Raw genomic sequence first — 10,621 nt, 5'->3', positions numbered from 1 at the left:
CCTTCCTTCCTTCCTCCCTTCCTCCCTTCCTCCCTTTCTCCCTTCCTCCCTTCTTTCTCCACAGCATAATGAATAGAAAGCAGGTTCCACAGTGAGGAAGACTGGATCCAATTACATACTGCTTGGGTAGCCTTGGGCAAATTACTATTCTTTCAGTGTCCCCAGGCCTCTGTCTGACACTATAAACTCAGAATAGGTACTAATCTACCTAGGTAGAGGAAGTTCCACAGAGAGGTCCCCTTAGCTATGATATCTCAGATCTTGTCACCTCCCACTCCCCTTAGCCATCCATATACAAGGTAACTTCTTCAGAATTAAAGGTGTAATTTTTTTCTTTAATAATGAATCTTAAATCTGACCTTTTAAAGTGCCATTTAAACCAAATTTTGACCACTCAGGTCAGCAGGAAGGTAAAGCCTTCCTAATCTCCCCTCTTTCAAGATCTTTCTCAAAACCAATTTCAATGGGTCAGATGATGGTACTTTGCTAGGACCTTTTAGGTGACTCTCTAACCCCAATTAGGAGAAGCTGATCATTGTCCTGTTCACTGGCCCTGACTGGGGCAGAACTGATGACATGAGACCAAAGGAAGTTTTCCAGGGCACAAGCCAACTCTCATGGGGCATGGTGCCCTGGAGCTGAGAGAGAAAGGTCAACAGTGACATATAGCTAGTCTGTGAAAGGGCAAGAGGTAGAGAAGGTAAAGTTTGAGATCAATGACCAGGTTGTAGGGAAGGGTTAAAAACAGAGAGGCTGGTATTGATGGTTCTCTCTCTCTCTCTCTCTCTCTCTCTCTCTCTCTTTCCACATATATGTAGATATATTAGCAGAAATATCTACCTATATCTATCTCTATCAGTATATATCTATAAATATTATTTAGATATATAATTCTCCATCTCTATATAAATGCAGAAATATATGTGCAGGAATGGATGAATTGTATTCTTCATTGTACCTCTCATTACATTATCTTTTCCCCAAATCCACCTCTCTTCTAAATTTCCCTATTATGTCAAGGACACATCTTTCCTTTTAGCCTCCCTAGTTCACCACCTGGGTGTCATATAAGACTCCTCAATCTCCCTCCTTCTACATATCAATATTCGCCAAACCTTGTAGGTTCCAGCCCCACATCTTTTTACTCATGAAGTCCCTATCCTTCTCAGACCCTTTATCACCTCTTGTGTGGACTATGGCAAAAGCCTCCTTATTGCTTTCTGCCCCAAATCTCTCTGTGCTCCAACTTATCTTTCAGTTAGCTAGCATTTATTAAGCACCTACTATGCACGAGGCACTGTGCTAGGAGAAGATGCAAAGAAAGGTAAAGCACAATCCTTGTTCTCAAGGAGCTCAGTCTAATGGGGGAGACAACAAGAAAACAATAATGTACAAATAAGGTACACACACACAATATAAATTGGACCTATTTTGCAGAGGGAAGACACTAAGAGTAAGGATGACTGCAAAAGGTTTCTTGCAGAAGGTAGGGCTTTAGTTGAGATGTGAAAGGAGCCAGGGAAGCTGGGAATCAGAAAGGAGGAGGGAGAGTGTTCTAGGCACAGAAAGGTGGCCAGTGAAAATGCTCAGTCAGCAGATGAAATGCTTTGTGTGAGCACCAGTAAGGAGACCAGTGTCACTAGATTGCAGAGTACTGAGAGGAGGACCAATGAGAAGGGCAGTGGGGGAGGTTGTGAAGTTGCCAAACTGAGGATTTTATATCTGACCCAAGAGGTGATAGGGAGCAGCTGGAATTTATTGTATAGGAGGTGACATGGTCAGGCCTGCACTTCAGGATTTGACAGGCGAATAAAGGTTGAGTTGGGGTGGACAGAAACTTGAGGCAGAAGCAACAAGAAGCAGGCAATTGCCACTGTCCAGGCATGTTGACCATCTGTACCAGAGTGGTTGCAGCTGTGTAGCACCAATGCAATATTTACAGTACCCACGATCACGATAAAGACCATGACTATAAGTATTGCATGATGTTCTATCACAAAATATACCAGATTCTCCAGATAAAGGATAGAACTGAAGGACTAATTTAAACAGCAGAAAACTGAATCCCAAAACCAGTAAGCCAAAGTACCAAAGATATTAAGAAGCCATAATAACACTGAGAGCCACAGCATCCTTCAGCCTTCCCACAAACCAATACAAGATCAATATTTACTCACAAACCTCTCTATCTCCTTGCCTGAGCTCCTCTGCCCCCACAGTCTATGTGGCTCTGAACTGGCTTCCTGTGGACTCTGCTTCCCTTCAGCAAACCTCCTCCCACCACAGGCTCCATGTGACCACATTCAGCCTATCAGGGGGCAGAGTTTATCTTCACAGCAGGGAAGCTTCCTGTGGGCTCTGCTGTAACCTTCAGCAAATTCCCTCCATCACAGTCTCCATGTGACTACATTCAGTCTACCGGGGGCAGAGCTTACTTTCAAAGCAGGGGAGGTCTTCAAACTCTCCCCTAGGTCTATTAAGGTGCAGGGAAAATCTTCAAATTCCCATCCCCATTATAAGCTGTCAAAGGGATTTTCCTAAAGTACAAATCTGACCATGCTCAACAAACTCCAGTGGCTCCCTCTTGATTCCAAGATCAGATGTTCATTTTTTGGTTGTTGTTGAGTTGGTTTTCAGTTGTGTCCAGCTCTTTGTGACACCATTTGGGTTTTTCATGGCAAAGATACTGGAGCGGTTTGCCATTTTCTTCTCTAGCTCATTTCACAGATAAAGAAATAAAGGCAAACAGGGTTAAGGGACTTACGCAGAGTCACATAGCTAGTAGGTGTCTGAGGTTGGATTTGAGCTCAGGTCTTCCCAACTCCTCGGGCAGCTAGTTGGTACAGTAAATAGAGTGGCAGACCTAGAGTCAGAAGAACTCATTTTCCTAAGTTCATATCCAGCCTCAGACACTTACTAGCTGTGTGACTTTGGATAAGTCATTTAATCCTGTTTGCCTCAGTTTTCTCATGAACTGGGGAAGGTAATGGCAAACCACTCCATTATCTTTGCCAAGAAAACCCCAAATGGGATCACAAGGAGTTAAGACACAATGAGAACAATTGAACAACAACTTCCTGTCTTCAGATCTGGGACTCTAACCATTGCACCACCTAGCTGCTTCTACTTCGTTTTTTATCATCCTTTAAAATGTCTATTTTTGTGTGTTATATGATGAATTATACAGTAGTAGATAGGCATAATTTATGTATAAATATTTATGTACAGTTTGGTGGTACATACACAATGTTTTTTATTAATGGGGTGCTAGATCACCACACTAAGAGAAAACTGGGTCCAGAGAAACATAGAGGAAAGTGGGGGTGGCGCTAATAGGAGGGAAAGGGTTCAGGGAAGAGAATGGAGGGGAAAGGAACTAAGAGAAGTGGTAGTTATTTCACAGCCTTGCTTCAGGCAAGCCCGATCTGTGTGTATAGGTATCCTGCATGCCTTCCTTTCATTTGGGAATGACAGTCTTTCTAGGAATCTAATGTTCCAGCCTCTTCTCTCCAGTTCCTGGCTCTGTCATCATGGCCTCTGTGGGCATAGAGGAAAGGATGCTGGGACCTGAAGTCAGGCCTGGATTTGAATGTCAGCTCTGACCAATCTTGGCTGAGTGACTGTGGGTAAGTCATATAACCAGTTTTTTTCTTTTACAAGTTAGGAATAATAATAATACTTGCATTGCTTTGCACAGTATTATTGGTACAAAGAGAAGTACTTTGGAAACCTATAGACATATAGATGTGCTTTGTTAGTATGATGTCATTTTAACCCAAGGAAGAGGTGGGGCAGGGAGTGATATTTGCCACAGGATTCATCAGTCAGGTGAATTGTCAGAGGGAAGATTATAGTCAGCATATAATGCTCTCCTTACCCAGCTGAGCTAAGTGACAGAGGCAGGGTGCTGCTGAAAACAGAGGGAATGCTGGTGCCATTTATCAAAAGTGGTTTGTACAGCCTTTTTGCTTCTAAAGTAACCTTGCTCAGGATCATGTCTGTGAGTCATATGTTTGGCATTTGGATTCAAGGGGGCATGTGCTATAAGCACATTATTGGTATTTATGTTAATTTATTAAAATGGTCATCTTTGCAGTTTGTTTGTGACTCTGGCCTAGTGGTGTTGCCCTGGGTCTGACACATGTGCAGACCCCATTAGTTTGCTAAACTGGTGTCATCCAAGTACAGGGCAGTGGTGAACTGCTTCCCGAGGAACTGTGAGGAAAGAAGCACGCAGTAGCCCTCTGCAACACCTCTAGTTGGCCTATAATATAGTCGAGAGGAGCTTTTACCTATTGCCTACATAGACCAAACCATGGCAATCTTCAAAGCATCCTGAATTAGCACCAGCCATGGCTTTGGTGTTTTCATGTCTGAGGGAGGGAGGTGATTCCTTTATTCACAGTTGGTGAGATCAAATATTGTCACTTGGGAAGGGTCTTAGGGTCCCCTTCCCTGTCTGAGGCCTTATGGTCCCTTAGAAAATGGGCCTGGGTCTTTAGCCTTTTATTTCATTCTTTTATGCTTTATATATAGGGAATGAAGTCTCTGATTTGTGCTGGGAGCTTGAGCCACAAGGATACAGGAATCCAGGATGGATGTTGCAGCAAGCTCAGCAGAGATACCCTGAGAAGTAAGGGTCCAGGACTCCAGCCCACTAGAACCCAGCTGTGTTGCTGGCTTTGGATATGAACATGGTAGGGCTAATGCTAAACAGGAACCAAGCTGAGTTGTGATCTTATTCCAGGAACACCGCTACGCCCACCCTAGCTCCTCCCAGAATGAGGTAGTATAGAGGAAAAGAAGCCCCTGAAGTGTTGGGGGAAATGTTTGTCCATTTATTATTGATACATAATTGGAGTATCCTTTTATAAAAGCTACCTCGTTAAATAAAACTGAGATTCTAGGGAAAGTGGGCCCCTAAAGTAGGGGTAACAAAGATGGTGGGGACTACCATCAATAGTAGAGAAAAGAAACATTCCAACCTATTTAGGCTACTAGAGACCCTTGAGAGAGATGTAACAGGCTTGACCCTAAGTGAATAAGATCAGTCAGCTGGGTTACATGTGAAACACTCATTAGTTAAACTTGGGAAACAGCATGCAGTGGTAGAAATAACAGTATCTCTGGAGTCAAAGGATCTGGGTTCGAATCCCACCTTTGATGATTTGTGATTTTAGGCAAGTCACTGAACTTTCTTGGGCATCAGTTTCTTCATCTACAAAATGAAGAGGTCAGATTAGGAGTCCTTTGAGATCCCTTCCACCTTTAGGCCAATGTTGTTTAGAGATTTACAATTAAATCTTTGTAGTATCCTGAGTAGAAGTATGGTATTTTAATGGTCCTTATAAAGGAAGAATTCGGGGGGAGATTGAAGACAGAGCTCAAGGTGGCCAAAGGGGTCTTTGATGCGCTGGTGTCAGGCCTGACCTTTGTCTCAATGACAAAGTCTAGTGTAACAACATAAAACTTCACTGTTTTTGCCTGAAAATATATATAGTAAGTGTGAGACCTTGAGACATGACAGTAAAGTTGACTGTTCCTCCCCCCCCCCCCAAAAAAAAAAAAAGTTGTTTGCCTTTTACCCTGGAAAAAGTTTGAATGGGGCCTGTTATTTCTGATGGATTTGCCAATCCTGCCAAATATTTTGATTACCAGCCTCTCTTTCTCCTTTCTCATCTGGGAATCATTTTCAGTCTTGGTAATCTACCATTTGGGACAGGGCTCTGGCAGACATTGCATAGGCTGATTTACTCCATTTGTCCATATGGATTTTCTTGCTGTTTACAGATTACCCAGCATATCACCAATGAACTTGATTCCTTCCATTACACCTTACAGTGTGTATGAGATCTGGGATGAGGACATGCCAGAGTATAGCTGAGCAGTCACCTGGCAGCGAGCCTTCAGATTTCTTGGTGGCCAGAAAATTAAGAAAAGAATACTTTTATTGTACATAGCTACACCTCACCCCAAACACTGATGGGGCAGGCTTAGTTTAAGGCAGAAAGACCCAGGAAGACTTGGTCAGAATGCACATAATAGCTATGCCCTCCCATCCTCTTTTCTACAATAGGCCACATCCTTCTCTTCAGAGCCCTGGGAATAAGTTGGTGGCAAGCATGGTCATGTTTAGATCTACTTTGCCCACATGCAAGATTGATGATGGAATGAAGGAAGTCAGAGTCAGACATAGGCAGGATTGTGCCTTAGGTGAAATTTATCTTCAGTCTGACTCAAAAAAGAGTTCTCTTATAGGGTTATCATTGCTCTAGACTTTCTCCTATCTTCTCTGAAATGACCATCATTGGAATCTCCATAAATAATAAAGGTGAGTGATTATCTCAAGTAAGTCAACTATTATAACTGGTAGGAGGTCTTTTCCTTAAGCTCATTAACCAAGATTTCATTCTTAAGCTAGCTACTTATCACCCTGCATGCTTGGGAAGGCCATGAATTGAATTTCTGCCTTATAGTGGGTAGCAAAAGGATATGACAACACTGGAGGCAAACTATTCTGCAATTTGACTAGAGAAGATTCTGGAAAAACTAGTTATAGTGCTTTGTTTCCCCCATCATTGCTTCCAGGTATGAGGATTAATTCTTTAAAAAATTAAAAGAAACAAGACAATACACAGTATGCTTTAAAACAGGGCTGGGGAACCTGTGACCTTGAGGCCACATGTGGCCCTCTAGGTCCTCAAGTGAGGCCCTTTGACTGAATCCAAACTTCATAGAACAGATTTCCTTAATTAAAGGATTTGTTTTGTAAGACTTGGACTCAGCCAAAAAGTCTCACGCAAAGGATCTAGAAATTCATATGTGACCTCGAGGCCACAGGTTCCCCACTTTTGCAAAGCGTCCAAGACACTTTCCTGCAAGTATATACAGAGGTTAAAAGACTATAACTCACAGTTCCTAGAAGTCTTTCTGTTGTGAGTTCTCAGAATTTTCTTTAGGTACTTTTTTATATTGGGTATTTTTGAGGGGACAGGGGCGGGGATTGGCCAGGTTCTCTGTAAAACCATGAATTCGTCAGCATCATTCTGTCCAGTCTGCCCTTGGCTCCAGATGCAGATACTAATGTTAGTGGCTGCATCCTGAGGATACTTCTGGGATGCCAGTGAAAAAGTCCAAATCCTCTGACATTCATGAGGTCCATTTCTGACTATGGGGTTGCCGGGAGGAAGCTGACTTTATCTCCCCTCATTCCTGAAATGACTTTTAACTCTCCACTCACTTGCATCTCCTTTATTCTGAAATAATGCCTGGTACTATTAAAGCCATTGGGGGTGGGGTACACAAATCTCTCAACTAATTAGGGCAGACTTTCTATCAACATCATTCCAGTTTATCTAAAGACTTTCAAGAACTTTTCGAACAGTCTAAAGTCTTTGAGATGCATTCTCACTTGGTTAAGGTGTCAGACAATTACAATTATAATTATTATATAATTATTGCTTACTTTGAGTGGGGTGGGACAATTGCTTAGTCTGGCTCTTACACTTACATTTGTGGCATCTTTCATACAATACAAGCTTAAGAAATATCTGGTGAATTGAATTTGATACTTGGTGTTTCCAATCCTGCCTTTGGGATGATTGCAATCATTTTTGTTTAATTTTTCTTTCATCACAAAACCCTGTGAGGGAGGTAGCTTTTGTCCTTTTTATTACAAATGAGATTCAGATTAGGCTCCCTTGGTACAGTACTTCTTGGTGGTCATTCAAGTGGTGACGGTATTCTTCCCAATGAATGTTAAAAAACATTAGTTGGAGGTAATGCCTTTGATTCTTCGGAAAAATGAACACAGCAGCTGAGATGCCTAATGGCTTGCATTTATTCTGCCTCTCTGTTTTGGTTTGTTGTCCCTGTACGACCCTGGGACTGAATTGTTCTGAAAGCAAATCAATGTCCCTTCCCTAGTCATCTAGATTACAGTGGCTATAGCTTACAATGGACCCAAAACAATAATCAATTAGATCAAAGAAACAAAACCAACTGAGACACTTTAAATAAGATTAAAAATGCACATTTTAAAGGATGCTAGTTTTCTGGGGCTTCAGTAATGAGCAGCCCACTGGCAGAGGATAGGAAGAACAGTTTTAAACTGGTGAAATCCCTGTAGTTATTTTAGGGCAAATTCTCTTAGGGGAGAATGTAAGCTGCTTGGGTGTCAGGGCTGTTTTTTCTTCTGTCTTCCTATATCAAGAGAATATCATTAATATTGGTTGAATTAAATTGAACTAAAATAAGTCTAGTAATATTTTTTTAAAAATTTCAAGGGGTAGCTAGGTGGTGCAGTGAACAGAACACCGGTCCTGGAGTCAGGAGGACCTGAGTTCAAATCCAGCCTCAGGCACTAAAAAAACCCCACAAAACACCTTACTAGCCATGTGACCTTGGGCAAGTCACTTAACCCCAATTGCCTGCCTTCTCCCCTCCAAAAATAAAAAGCAAAAAAAAATTTCTAAGTCTTTCTCTTTCTAGAGTTGGCATTGAATATGGCTTTTCTCTTTGCATTCATTTTCTTTTTTAATTTTTTTCTTTTTTATGGTCTTAATTAGGATGACTGACTTGCAGCTGAATGAGAGGTTACCCTGAGAGTTGATGTTGGGTCTTAAAAGCTAGACAATGGGCACCCAGAGGAGTTTGTTATGATGAGTCAATGATTTTATGGTGGGGAGCCATGGCTCCTCCTCCCAGGTCTACACTGCTCTGCTGTGTAACCTTCTGGAAGTCACATTCCCTCTCCGTTTCAATAACTCTATCTTTAAAGGGAGTCTCTTACTATCTGTCCTCTGAATCTCTTATTGGAGTGTTACCAAGGCAAGAAAGAACTTGAGAAAGAACTTTCACAGACATGATCCCATTTATAATTTAGGAATTACTACTTTTTATTAGGATTTCTCTCCCTGGAGAGTGCAAACAATTAGATTGGCACTTCTTGGCCAGAAGATGGTTGTGTAGCTCAACCTCTTTTTTTCAGCCTCATTATACAGTCTTCTCCTTTGTGTATTCTATAGTCGATTCAAATTGGCCTTCTCTCTGTTCTTCACATATCCCACTCAATCTTCTGATTATAACTGGTTGTCTCCCATACCAGGAGCATAATCTCTTACCATCTTTACCTCACAGAATTTCCCGCTTCTTTCAAGCAACATCTGAGGGGTAGCTAAGTGGCACAGTGAATAGAGCACAAGCCCTGGAGTCAGGAGGGCCTGAGTTCAAATATGGCCTCAGACACTTGACACAACTAGCTGTGTGACCTTGGGCAAGTCACTTAATCCCCATTGCCTTGCCTTCCTCTATAAACAAACAAGACAGTCTTCTACACAAAACTTTTCTTTATCTACCCTCCCCATCACACCCACAACTGCTAGCAGATTTCTTTTCTAAACCTATGTGATTTATTTTGTACTTGTTCTGTAGGTATATGTAAATATACATTCATACATTTATCCATCCACACACACACACACACACACACACACACACACACACACACATATATATATATATACTTAGGTTTTCTAATGTAAGCTTCTTGAGGTCAAAGGTTTTTCATTTTTGGTTTTTGTATTCTGATTGCTTAGCAGAAAGCTTGGAACATAATAGGCACATAATAAATGTTGGCTTATTGATTGATGCTTGAGGTGACTTAGAGACAGAAGGATAGACCGAACACCCTCTGAATTGTTTTTTTTTTTTTTTCTGGCTGTAGCACAGTATCAAAAATATTAGCATTGGCTAACATTGCCAATTTGATGGAAAGGCCAAGATGAGAAGGGGGAAATTGATTTTTGTATGCCATTGTTTTCCTGAAGTCTGGGAGTCAGGAGTGAGGGGAAGGTATTTTTATTTTATTTTATTTGTTTGTTTGTTTGTTTAGGAGCTGATAGCAAGTTTATTTGGTGGAAGCAGAGAGCAAATAGGCCAAAGAGGACATATGGTGGGGGTTGGAAATAAGGATGTTGGTAACACTGAAAATGAAGTTAGTGGCTTAAGGGTCAAGAGGATGATTTTCACACTGAAAAAGTTGGGGGTTCTTTGTGGAAAGGGGCGTTGTTCTCAGCCATTCAGCACCATCTGAACTAGCTCATCATAGCTGATACAACCATTGCTGTCTTCATGCCCTGCCACCGACACTTCCACTTCTTCCTCTGTCATCTCACCCAGGGTGATGAGGACCTACTGCATTTCAGCCCCCATGACTATGCCGTTCTCTTCCTTATCAAACACCCCAAACCCTTCTACATAGTCTTCCTATGTGCCCTGTCCTTATTCTTTGCTATGGTCTGCAGCATTGGCAGAAAGTGTTCAAGGTCCAGCACTTTCACATTCATCTTATCACTCTTGGGATTCCCTAAGATCTTGAGCACCTCAGCATTGGTAGGGTTCTGGCCTAGAGCTCCTATCATATCCCCACACTGGCAGTATAAGATCTTTCTAGCCCTTGTTCCGTCGAACAGTTGAAAGGCCTCCTTGAACTCTGCTGTCTGATCCTCTGTCTTGGCCATGTAGTTTTCTCCGAAGGTAAAATTTTGGTGGACAACTTGAATGAAAACTTTTACACTTTCCCTTGGAATTCTCATTTAAGTCAAAGCATGCGTCTCAAGGT

General features: G+C 41.8%; 1 long non-coding RNA gene and 1 pseudogene across 1 annotated transcript in view; one reads left to right on the top strand and one right to left on the bottom strand.

Annotated features, from left to right (window-relative positions):
* The first annotated feature begins 6,222 nt into the window (after window positions 1–6,222).
* Window positions 6,223–10,621, top strand: part of LOC138154088 (uncharacterized) — a 32,096-nt gene continuing 27,697 nt past the window's right edge. The window contains exon 1 of the long non-coding RNA XR_011166547.1: window positions 6,223–6,331. This is a non-coding gene — a long non-coding RNA (uncharacterized lncRNA). The remainder of the gene's footprint in view (window positions 6,332–10,621) is intronic.
* LOC138154081 (myosin light polypeptide 6-like) lies at window positions 9,521–10,520 on the bottom strand (annotated as a pseudogene).

This window comes from Petaurus breviceps, unplaced genomic scaffold (genome assembly GCF_028583685.1).
Source record: "Petaurus breviceps papuanus isolate PSGF00001 unplaced genomic scaffold, PetGlider_PUasm1.0 151, whole genome shotgun sequence".
Classification (NCBI taxonomy): domain Eukaryota; kingdom Metazoa; phylum Chordata; class Mammalia; order Diprotodontia; family Petauridae; genus Petaurus; species Petaurus breviceps.
The sequence above is the reverse complement of the archived record's forward strand: the minus strand, read 5'-3'. Positions and strand labels throughout refer to the sequence as shown.